Source organism: Balaenoptera physalus (genome assembly GCF_965194825.1).
Source record: "Balaenoptera physalus genome assembly, chromosome: 10".
NCBI classification, from domain to species: domain Eukaryota; kingdom Metazoa; phylum Chordata; class Mammalia; order Artiodactyla; family Balaenopteridae; genus Balaenoptera; species Balaenoptera physalus.
Genome location: NC_138889.1, coordinates 77,014,513 through 77,027,649, shown reverse-complemented (window position 1 = coordinate 77,027,649; position 13,137 = coordinate 77,014,513). Strand labels below are relative to the sequence as shown.

The 13,137-nt window shown below is 39.1% G+C and overlaps 1 pseudogene across 1 annotated transcript; it reads right to left on the bottom strand.

Moving 5' to 3' along the window:
* Positions 1-5,022: 5,022 nt before the first annotated feature.
* LOC309667795 (protein artemis-like) lies at positions 5,023-10,898 on the bottom strand (annotated as a pseudogene). The gene is made up of 2 exons: positions 6,821-10,898; positions 5,023-6,741 (listed from the first exon to the last, which is right to left on the bottom strand). The product of its transcript is annotated as a protein artemis-like (transcript).
* Between the last annotated feature and the right edge of the window lie 2,239 nt (positions 10,899-13,137).

Genomic DNA, 13,137 nt, shown 5'->3' with positions numbered 1-13,137 from the left:
TTTATTCATGTTAGTTGTATTCAAACTGCCAGGAAATCAAGTATTCTTGGAAGTTGTTGCAATGATCTTAAGAGAAAGATCTTAAAACATCAAATATCTTGTTTACTTGTAAATTAGTTATTTCCTGAAGGAATGTATTGTAAGTATTTTTTAAAATACACACCCTTTATCATTTTTGTTGGGTCACTGGCAAAATACTTTTCTACTGCACTGTAAAATTTAAAGTGGTCTTCTAAGCTCAAAAGTGTTTTTCTTTTTTTAATTAAAACAAATTGGATAAAAAATAAGAATTCAACAAATGTAGACCAAAACCTCAGCAGTTTATGAATTTGAAAAGATTTCCAATCTAATGTTCCAATTTAAAGCTAAGTAGTTTTTTATTTAGGAAAATTTTCCATGTGTAAATACATGCAATTTGTATTTTCAGTAAATTTTCAAAACGTCTTCTTTGAAGATCTTGTGTTCAAAATATCAGAATAACAAGAACTTTGCAACTCTGGTAGCCACCTGGAACTCTTAACCCGGCAGATTTAGATAGGCTGTTTTCCAACATTTATAGATTTGTTTGATTTTATGCAGAGGAGTCATTCTATAAAACCTAGGGAGGCAGGAAATTCTCCCAAGCGGGGCCTATGCAGCCAAGAATTGAGTTACAAAGTAACACAAAACAAAAGAGATGAAATAGAGAAATTAGTCCAGAGCAAAACAAGAGAAGTGTGCGAGAAACTTGGAGCTGGCAATCTTGTAAAGTGAAAGGTTAATCACAAGCTTTAAAATCTAATCTTGCTCTCAAAGGCAGCTCATGTAATTGCATACATTGTAAAGGGACATGAGAACAGTGGGAACAGAAATAAAAAACTTAAACAAGTGAGCTTGATATAAACTGTAAATTTAATATGGAGAAAAGTAAAAACTTAGCAAAAACAGGCACAGACCTCAGGAAGGGGTCAGCTGGGGAACTAAGACAATAGAAATGGCTACAAATAACTACTTCTAAAGAAAAGACAACCTTTAATTTTGGATAGATACATATTCTAATGGGGTACTCCCTAAAGACCCTTTAGATTAAATTCCATTCATCTATGTTGCCTAGCAAATATTTATAGGGGGCCTATCATGTGCTGATATTGTGGGAACACAAAGATAAATCGGACACAAGAAGAAGAGGGTCATAGCTCCCTGGAGCACAAAGCAGAAAGTATTAAGTGAGAGTTGAGAGGTGGAATAAATTACTCCAAAAAAGGGCTGGCATTTAAATTCTGCCAGGAGGAACGAGCAGGACTCGGCCAGATGCAGGTGGGGATGGGAGGGCACGAGCAGAGATAGGAAAGCCTGGAGTACATGCAGAAGGCAGAGACAAGTTCAGGTTGACTGGCAGTGCAGCCGACCGACATAGGAGCAGCGTGGGCTGGACATCATGGGATCTGGAGGAATCTGATTGATTTCTGTGGGAAGTGGGAAAACACTGGAGTTTCTGGATTCCAGGAACAGTCTGATGTAAGGGTACTGGAGAAGGTTAATCTGTGTGGGGCAGCCTAGAAGAGGAAGAAGAAAACATAATCTCAGCAGAATATATTTCAGGACAGCAAAACTGTAGAGATTTGTGTTCTTGGGCCAGAAAGTACTGAATGCATATTTATGAGTTATGTGTCTCTAAATTTCAAGACTCACTTCTTTTTTTTTTTTTTTTAATAAATTTATTTATTTTATTTTATTTATTTTTGGCTGAGTCGGGTCTTCGTTGCTGTGTGCAGGCTTTCTCTAGTTGCGGCGAGCGGGGGCTACTCTTCGTTGCGGTGCGTGGGTTTCTCATCGCGGTGGCTTCTCTTGTTGCGGAGCACGGGCTCTAGGCGCATGGGCTCAGTAGTTGTGGCGCATGGACTTAGTTGCTCCACAGCATGTGGGATCTTCCCGGACCAGGGCTCGAACCCGTGTCCCCTGCATTGGCAGGCGGTTTCTTAACCACTGTACCACCAGGGAAGCCCAAGACTGTCACTTCTTGCTAATTTGGAAAAGCAATGAGAGGTGCCACTGAGGAACATGTAATTTTTCAAGGAACCGTGGAAGACCCAGTGGGTGTTAGACCAATTTCCCCGGTTTTTCCAGTGAGATCTCTGGGTGTGTGTTGAATGCCAGGGACTGAATGGGTAAATAAAAAACACGTCAAGGGTGTACGTAATTCCCTATCACAGCAGGAACCTGGATACACCTCAGGCCCAACCATGACATACAACTACCTCATGAGCAGCCCGTGTCCAGGAACGTGCTAACCAGGATAAAAATTGTTTCTGCATCAACATCAGGAAGGGGAAGCAGACACACACATTTAGAGGCCCTTGGCAATAAGTGCATCGTGTTAGGGCTTGGGGCATCATTTACTGAAGAGGATAATGTACCGGTGAGTAGAACATTTTGCAGGTTTGTTTTCATAGGGACATTTCTTTACCTGTCATATTTGTATAGCATTTTATATTTTTCAAGATCCTTTTAAATAGATTATTTTATTTCCCCCAATAACCCCATTATTCTTGTTTTACAGAAAGACTTACAAAGCCCCATCAGGCTGTGCGGCTGTGCTTCAGATCTCACAGCCACTTGGGAGAGGGGTAAGCACCCAGAACCCAGCTCTCTGGATTTCTCCTCCACTTCTTCACCTGGCCTCTTCCTACTTATCATCAGCAAATATTTATCAAGCATCTCTTCTGTAGAAGGCATACTTCTAAGTGTGAGGAAAGCCTCAAGTTTTCCTGGAAGTGTTAACACAAAAATCCTAGAAGGGTTTTTGGTACTGAATAAAAACCTAGCTCATCTTCCCTGCATAGCGCCCTCTGGTGGCAGTAAGATATAAGTTATGAGGTAGGAAGTCCTGAGTTTTTAGGATTCAAGATGACTTGAGTTTTTTTTTTTAAATATATTTATTTATTTTTGGCTGTGTTGGGTCTTCGTTGCTGCGCACGGGTTTTCTCTGGTTGTGGCGAGCGGGGGCTACTCTTCGTTTTGCGGTGCGTGGGCTTCTCATTGCAGTGGCTTCTCCGGCTGCGGAGCACGGGCTCCAGGCGTGCGGGCTTCAGTAGCCTTGGCTCTCAGGCTCTAGAGCGCAGGCTCAGTAGCTGTGGCACACGGGCTTAGTTGCTCTGTAGCATGTGGGATCTTCCCAGACCAGGGATTGAACCCATGTCCCCTGCATTGGCAGGCAGATTCTTAACCACTGCGCCACCAGGAAAGTCCCTCAAAAGTCTTTACAGAATAAATCTGATCTTCCAGAAAATTAACTGCCCAATAAAATTCAGCATGCTTTAATGGGAGATCACAAAATCCAGACTCTCAAAGATTTAGAACCTACAATGTCCAGAATATAACTTAAAAATTAGTAGCCTATGAAAAGTCAGGAAAATATGACCTGTGGAAAACTAAATCATTAGAATAGACCAAAAATAAGAGAAACAATAAGTTGAAAAAAAAAGACTTGAAAAACTTATTATAAATATGTTCACAGATTTATAAAAACAAACACAATGAGGAGACAGATGGAAACTATAAAAATGAAATAAAGGGAACCTCTAGATCTTAAAAATACAACTTCTAAAATGAAAAATTCACTGGATGGACTTAATAGAAGATTAGATATTGCAGAAGAAAATATTAGTGAATTTAGCATGGCACCATAAGTTATCTAAACTAAAGCAACAGAGAAAATAGGCTTAGAAATATAACAGTGCCTCAATGAACTGTGGAAATACATCAAGTGGTAATTGGGTTCCCAGAAGGAAAGGAGATGGAGTGTCTGGAGAGGATAAAATCTGATGAATTATGGCTGCAAATTTTCCAGATTTAATGAAAAACATCAATCTACAGATCCATAAATCACAATGAATTCCAAGAAGAATAAACATAAAAACACACATCAAGGCACATCTTAATTAAATTGCTGAAAACCAATCATAAAGAGACTATCTTAAAAGCAGTCAGAAAGGAAAAAAAAGACAACACATATAGTAGAATGAAGATAAGGATTATCACTGATTTCTCAAGCCAAACAATAATGGAATGGCATTTTTTCAATGCTGAAAGGAAAGAAAAAATGACTCTGTATTATTAATATCACATATAAAGGCATCAAAAAACATGAAATACCTAGTGATAAGTTTAACAAAATATAGTTAGGAACAGTATAGTAAAAATAAACAAAAAAATAGTACTGGTAGAAATTAAAGAAGACCCAAATGTTCATGGATTGGAAGATTCAATATTACCAAAATGTTTATTTTCCATAAATTGATCTATATAATTCAAAGCAATCTAAATGAAAATCCTTAAGATGAAGCTGTGATTTCTAATTCTTCACTTTCACTGATGGATTCTTCATAATCTGTAACATTTGCCCAAAGAGAGGTTGGCGTACTTTCTGCTTTGAGGCATCCTGTGCCTTTCTCAGTTTGTCAGGCTGGTTTTGTGATATTGCAGTCACCATGGGAAATACCTCAGGGTGAAGAGTTTGCTGGTTTGGAACCTTGTGCCTTAAAAGTACAGGGAGAGGATCATCAAAGAGATCATTGTTTTCCTCCTGAGTCTAGGTGGATTGTTCTAGCTCTCTTCAATTTTCCAAGTGGTTTATACTTTGGCTCCATACTTTGGGGAAGACCAGCATGAAGGCTTGAAGATTTCTTTAACTTTATCCATAGTTGTGCCTTCTGGAATGGCATTTGGATAAGCATCCATGTGAGCAGCTCTTTGCAGGAAACTGCCCTCAGCAGGAAGCCCCTTTGCTCGTCCGTCACTTTAGCAAAGCTACATTGTAACTAACTTTTCTTTTTTTATATATAGTGCACCTTGTCTCTGCTACACTATACAACTAAAAACCTTGTAAAGAATGCATGGGACAGCATCTGAGGACTCTGAAAAGGAAATCATAGCAGGCTGATTGGAAAATGAAGAAGAGGAAGAAGAAGAAGGAGAAAGAAAGAAAAGAAAAGAAAAGAAAGAAAAAAGAAAGAAAAAAAGAAAGAAAGAAAGAAAGAGAAAGAGAGAAAGAAAGAAAGCAAGAGAAAGAAAGGGAGAGAGAGTGAGGGAGGACGAGAGAGAGAGAGAGAAAGAAAGAAAGAGAAAGAAAGGAAAGAAGGAAGAAAGGGAAAGAAAGAGAGAAAGAGAAAGAATGAAAGAAAGAAAGAGAAAGAAAGAAAAAGAAAGAAAGAAAAAGAATAAAACTCAAAACAAGACCAATTCAGCAGTGAATTATTGGGATTTTTTTTTTTCCACCAGTATCTCCAGCCTGGACCCAGAGGCATGCAAAAATCCAGAATTAGGCACCGGTGCAGACAGTAGGAGCTCCAAGAGAGCTCTCATTTTAATCTAAGAAATGAGAAAGGGTGCACCTAGGGGGTCCAAGAAGAGACTCTTGTAACTAACTTTTAAAACAGGCACCCCCAAGATCTGCTCATCTCCGGCCCAAATACACCTTTCAAATCTTTTGATCACACAATACCTTGCCTAACCTGTTGGTTCTTCCCTTAGATCAAAGAAGTAGAGATGAAGAATAAGTAATTAGCTGAAGACCAGGTCTTTTTCCTAGTAGCTTCCCCTTCAGTAATCTCACAGACCGTGTGAATAAGATAGCATCTAACGAAAGATCACAAGGCGTCGACAAGCCTGCACACAATGGGAGATGGCTACGAGTTTGATCCCCCATCTCAATGATTAATTGAGATTACTTCCCCTTTAAAAACTTTCATGGCTGAGCAAAATCTTTGGAGTTGGTTGTTTGGGGGGACATGAGTTCACCTTTTCCCCAGATTGCTGGCATTCTGATTAAAAGCAATTTTCCTTTCTACCAACAACTGCCTCTCGGGTACTGACTTTTGAGTGGTGAGCAGCCGGACCTGAGTTTGGTAACATTCACTGGACAGATGTGGCCCAAAATATCTTTAATCTCACTGTAGGAGGAGTTAAAAAAAAAAAAAAGTGAGTCCTGTACAAACTCTCTCCAATCCTCACAATGACATTGTTTTTTCTGGTTCTTTCTCCAAACCACATAGTGGATGACTTAATGCTGACTGTGTGAAGTGGAATTCTATTTTTGGAAGTAATTCTGCAGCGTAACTTATTCCACTGAAAATATTCTTCTGCTTTTGGATGCCGACATGTGTGGATCTGAGTGCTACCGTCTGCTGTAAGATGATGAAGAATGTCAGATGTTTCTAAATGTCTCGTTTATCCACAAGAACCTGGACTCCTAACTCCTCACTAAGGCTGATTAATACTCCTACCCATAAGCTGCTTAGCAGTTCAGCCACACATCATGGTACAGACTCTGAACCATCCAGCTTCAAACCAGCTCGGATATTTCACTCAGACACTCCACCCAACTAGGAATTTAATAATATTTTGGACTGCAGAAAGTAGTATATAAGTACACACTCTAAGATGTCTTGCAGTCTGCCCCCAGAATGCAAGCTTCTAGCAGCTTCTCCCTTTGCGAGTCTGAAGTCTCCCATGTACAAGACAGTTCTGTTATTGCCCTGAAATAAAAATGTAATTGATCCTGGGCAATGACCAGCTGGTAAGAGAGTCACAACAATCTCTCCCTTCTCTCTTGATGCTTCATTGACTAAAGATATCTGGGTAGGAGTTTCAATTTCAGTTGATATAATTCGTTTCTCCCAAAATCTTTAGTTAACAACAACTAGTTGACAACTCTTTAGTAACAGTGAACAGTATAAGTAAACCTTCAAGCTGGTGGAAATCCTGGTCCTGCCATTTACTGGCTGTGTGACCTTGGGCAACTAATTTAACCTCTCTGGTTCTTCAGTTTCCTCATCTGTACTCCAACCTTCTTTTCAAAGTAGGGCCTCTTAATCCTTTCATGTGATCCTTATGGCAGAGGGACAGGAAGAAGGTGTGGGCCCTCAGGTTCTCCCTGTCCAAGAACTCAGTGGAGATTGTTGGATACTCAGCCATTTGCCCCTTGAAGGAGCTCACACCACCAGCCAACCCCAGTGAACTGGTGACCCAGCCGGGTGTGGAAGCCCAAGCCACCGCTGACTGCACCACCACATCTAGGAACCTGCCCAAAGATTTCTTAAACATGATAGAAAAGCACTAGCAATAAGAGAAAAATATTGACTAATTGAATTTTATCAAAATTAAAAACTTTGATTTTCAAGAAACACTGTTAAGAGAAAGGTCAAGCCTCATACAAAGAGGAAAAAAATATTCACAATACATACACCTGACAAAAGACTTGTTTCCAGAATAAATACAAAGAACACTTGCAACTCAGTGAGAAGACAGTAACCCATTTTTAAAATTGCCGGGCTTCCCTGGTGGTGCAGTGGTTAAGAATCTGCCTGCCAATGCAGGGGACATGGGTTCGAGCCCTGGTCCAGGAAGATCCCACATGCCGTGGAGCAACTAAGCCTGTGCGCCACAACTACTGAGCCTGTGCTCTGGAGCCCGTGCTCCGCAGCCAGAGAAGCCACTGCAATGAGAAGCCTGTGCACCGCAACGAAGAGTAACTCCCGCTCGCCACAACTAGAGAAAGCTTGCACACAGCAACGAAGACCCAACGCAGCCAAAAATAAAAATAAAATAAATTTAAAATTGCCAAAATATTTGACTGTCATTTCACAAAAGAATATATATAATCTTGAGAGAATACCTGTGAGGGAATTTAAGGAGGTGATAAAAATGTTCTACGCCTTGACTAGCAGGGTGTTACATATATTTGTCAAAATGCCATAAACTACACGTTTTAAATAGGTGTATTTTACCTAAATTATAACTCAAAGTTTTTTTTAATAAAAGGGAAAGGGAAGGAAAAGAGGGGAGAAGTTATAGAACATTATGCAGCTATTAAAAAGAATGGGTAGATATCTATTTCTGAATTTAAATATATGATATCAAGTGAAAAATGAAAGTTATTGAATAGTACCATTGAGCCCATGTATTTTTCTAAAAAGTAGTCTCCTCCCCTCCCCCACCCAAATATATATATTTGCTTATATATAGCCAGACAGAATGGATACAGAGAAAAAGCATGTCAAAAGTTACTTTGTAGAGCATCAGAGGAAAGGGAGACGGCCCTTTTATTTTCATTTTATGCCTGTCTATACTTCTCAAATTTTCAATTAGTCCACATTAGTTTTAAAGTAAAATAAATTTTTAAAACTTTAATGCCCTCAAAGACCTGCCTTGTGCTCTCTAAATGATACAGTTAAAATACAAGATAGGAAGGTGTCTATTCTTTCCGAGTATTTTTATTATTCATACTTATGACATGTGTAGAAACCTTCACTTTTTTATTGTAGAAAAATATACATAACGTGACATTTACCATTTTAACCAATTTTAAGTATACAGTTCATTGACATTAAGTGCATTCCCACTGTTGTGCAACCATCACCACTAACCATCTCCAGAACTTTTTCATCATCCCAAACTGACACTCTGTATCCCCTAGACAATAATTCCCCATTTCCCCACCCTCTAGCCCCTGGCAATCACTAATCTACTGTCTGTCTCTATGAATGTGACTATCTCAGGTACTTCATAAAGTGGAATCATACAACATCTGTCCTTTTGTGTCTGACATTTCATTAGGATAATGTCTTCAAAGTTCATCCATGTTACAGCACATATCAGAATTTCACTCCTTTTTACGGCTGAATAATACCCCATTGTTTAATCTAGTCATGCATCCATGGGCATTTGGGTTGCTTCCATCTTTTGGCTATTGTGACTAATGCTGCTTTGAACATTTTTGTACAAATATCTGCTTGAGTTCTCGCTTTCAATTTTTTCGGGTATATACCTAGAAGTGGAATTGCTGGATCATGTGATTATTCTCTTTAACTTTTTCCTCATCTGTAAAATAAGTATGATTATCCCTGCTCTGTCCACACCTGTGGGGCTTTGCGAACCAGATAAGAACTCCTTTGTAACTTGGTAAACATCAAGTTCATGCAAGAGATTATGAGAAGGTTTTTATGAGGAAGAGTATAATCTTAAAAACAAAATATGTATAAATAATTTTAAAATAAAAACTAAGAATAACAACTAAATGAACAGTTATTGAATGCTTCATGTGCCAAGCACTGACCTATGCATTTCACAGGTGTTAGCAAACTTAAGCCTCATAACAATCTTGTGAAGTAGGTATTACTACAGTTGGCCCTCCGTATCTGTGGATTCCACATCCACAGATCCAACCAACCATGGATCAAAACTATTCAGTAAAGACACAGACATAGAGAATGGAGTGGAGGACACGGGGAGGGGGGAGGGTAAGCTGGGACGAAGTGACAGAGTGCCATGGACATATATACACTACCAAATGTAAAATAGATAGCTAGTGGGAAGCAGCCGCATAGCACAGGGAGATCAGCTCCATGCTTGTGACCACCTAGAGGGGTGGGATAGGGAGGGTGGAAGGGAGACGCAAGAGGGAGGAGATATGGGGATATGTGTATATGTATAGCTGATTCACTTTGTTATAAAGCAGAAACTAACACACCATTGTAAAGCAATTATACTCCAATAAAGATGTTAAAAAAAAACTATTCAGGAAAAAAAAATTTCCACAAAGTTCCAAAAAGCAAACCTTGAACTTGCCACACACTGGCAACTACTTACATAGCATTTACATTCTATTAGGTATTATAAGTTGTCTAGAGATGATTTAAAGTATGCGGGAGAATGTGCATAGGTTATGTGCAAATACTACACCATTTTACATAAGGGATTTGAGCATCCACCGATTTTGGTATCCTTGAGGGTACTATAAACAATCCCCCATGGATACTGAGGGCTGACTGTATTATCATTTTACATGTGAGAAAACTGAGGCACAGAAAAGTTACATAACCTGCCCAAAGTCATACACCTAGTAAGTAGAAGACTCAGAAAAAACTTGAAGGAGTAATGAACTTCCCCACATGATAGAGTTCTTTCTAAATTTAGTAGGTTTTATCATAATTTACAATTTCAAATTTTGAAAGAAAAATGCATTCATCTCATTTCAAAACCACACAAGTAGTCTAAGAAATACAAAGGGAAATAAATCTGTTATAAATGCTACCTAAGTTTCCTCATAAATGGCTATTTCTTTGATACTGAAAGGAAAGAAGAGTCCAGACTCTATAAGCACCACCATGTGTAGGTATCACAAAAACTGGCTTCTGAAAAGGTTTTGACCTCCTTGTTACCAGCAGGGATTGGGCAAGGGGATGGGCAGGTGGAGAGCAATGTCTGCCATTGGCATCAACACGAAGGAAAGGAAAAGCAAAGGAAAGCAGGTGTGAGCCAACAGGAGACACACCATATTTCTAATGAGATCTTCATGTCTTCTTTGTCTTCAAATGAAAACTGAAGCCATGAAATTTCTTTTTTGCTAATGTTAAGATGCGGTAATGTCAAGCATTCATGACCGTAAGCATGGAAAATTGATGAAATTACAGTCTGTTCAGGGAAATAATGTAGTGATGAGAGAAAAAAATCTTCACCTATGTCAGGATCCTGACAGCAGCTTTTTAGAACCGGTGAACATTTCTTTCCCCTCTGCAGGAAGACATCCCTTTGTAGATATGCCAAGTGGATGCTTATGGAAAAAGGTCAAAGAAAAAAAGAGACTGACACAAATAATTGAGATATTTTTAAGGGCATGTAAGTCAGTGAGCATTTCATTAGTATCATTTCAGCAATTTTCTTCTCTCAAAGAAGAAGCCAAATTGAAATCATAGCCTTCTACTTAATGAGCAAAAGAATGTGATTATGTTGCCGTAACATTAAGATTTGAGACGGTCATGGGATGGGCATGAAGAAAATCAGAGTTAAAGAATCTAAGTAAAATTAACCTGGCCCTTTCCCATGAACACTTTTCATCAGAATACACTAAAAATAATCACTTCTTTATGAGCTAATAACATCCACAACTCAATGTTCAGAGTAATGCATTTCTAGCATATGCTATACTGAAGCTCCAAGTAATTGAAAGAAGTATTGCTGTATCTAATCATAGCGCATTCAGCTTCCATCTTAAGTACCATCTCCGAAGGTTCAAGGCTACATGACTCTATCAGTTAGTTATTGCTGGTAAACAAGTCAACTCAAAACTCTGTGGCTTAAACAACAACCACTTATTAATGCTCATGAGTTCTGCTGATCTGGATGAGACCTGGCTGATCTCAACTGGGCCTCGTCCTAGGGTCAGCTGGTGTACTGACTGTGGGCAGATTGGTCTAGGATGGCTTTGGCTGGCATGACTTAGCTCTGCTTGCACATGGCGGCTCATCCTCCAGCAGGCTAGTCCAAGTTTATTTTCATGGCAATGGCAAAGTTCTGAGAGAAAGAACAGAAGCAATCAAGGCTTCTTGAGGTCTAGACTCAGAACTAACACATGGTCTGTACTACATTCTACTGTCCAAAAATAAGATATAAGATCAGTCCAGATTCAAAAGGTGGGGAAACAGAGTCTGTCTCTGGATGAGAGGAATTGCAAAATAACATTGCCAAGGGGAAGAATGGAAGGCACTATAATTATCTAATTGTAAATGGACTGCCTCCAATATACAAACAGATTGAAATGCAAAAGTACACTAATACTCCATTGTTTGACTCTTGGGACACATATTCCTAAAGCCACAAATGTTAAGTTAGGTTCCCCAATGAATCAATGAGCCTATTATCCCACAACGCTGAAGGAACAACCATGCATTGGCAATGTAATATAAAAATTAATAATGTATTTGCTAGGAAAATCACAACAAAGAGGAAATCAACAGCATTAAATCAGAAATTACTTTCACATAAAGGTGCCTTAGAAAAGCAAGTTTCATTAGAGGATGATGACTATATGGATATTTTGAATCATGAGATAGTCAGCGACCTGTGAGAAAATTAGCAGTGACTTGTCTCCATGCCCTTCTTTACCACCTACTGCCCCACAATTCCCTGTCCACCAAACATATGCATTTTAGGTTCTAAAGCCCCTCCCCACTCCAATCTCATTCTTATACTTACTACTGGGAAATTCAGGCAACTGTAGTAAAACTTTTCAAACCAGTTGTCTAGTTGTACTCTTGTTAATTCCCCAGTCACTCTTCAGCCCACTTCCATCTGCCTTCTGTTTCCACCACTCCACTGAAACTGACCTTGTCAAAGTCATCCACCAGATATGGGCTGCAGAATTCAAGGTCATTTTTTAGTTATCATCTCATATGATCTTTGAGCAACACCGGGCCCCACCGACCACACTCTCCTTGAAACGTGTTTATTCCTTTGCTTTTGTGAAATTAGACTCCTGATTTTCCTCCTACTTCAATGGTTCTTCCTTCTGTCTCCTTTGTTGTTTCATCTTTTTTTCCCCGTAACTCTCTACATATAAGAATGCCTCAAAGTTTGGTCCTAGTCCTTTTTCTCCAGCTGCACTTTCTTCCCAGGTTATCTCAGCCATTCCCATAGCTTATAATCAGAGGGGTACCAAGGGCAGGGCGGTGAGAGCTATCCATCTCTGGTACAGGCAATGGGGATGCATGGTCTGTAGAGATTATTAAAACAACAATAGGACCAGCTATGTGTGGGTCTAATTTTCATTATCACCAATTCTAAACAGTGTCAGCAACAAAATACTCCTTCTAAGGTGGGAGGGCGTATCTTTTATTGATTTAAGTTGTAAACAATGGCTGCAGTTACTGTTGAGTTTTAATAAAAATATGTAAGTTTCAAATTAGCATATTTTAATTACTTATTCTTTAATAAGCATTGTATTGGACATGGAAGTTCATCTGGAGAATGCCCATTTATGCAGTCAGCCCTCCCCCTCTTCCACAGGACAAGTGCAGACTCCGCTACATGCATTCATTTCAAGAGAGGTTAGTAATAGTTTGAAATTATTCAATCTTGTGTCAGGTACAGTTCATGTCTGTTCCCCCTGTAGCACTACATATTCCCGTGGTTAGGCAGTAGATTTAAAATAAACAATGACGGCACAGTGATTGTAAAATGGTAAAATCAAACTTGAGTTTTTCAATCCTGTCATTCTACGTGAACATTTGGAGTTTTTATTTGTCTTTAAAACAGTGAAACTGAGTGTGAATTTCAAGGTGTAATATTTCTGTTGGTAAGTGTAAAATATATAACTCATAC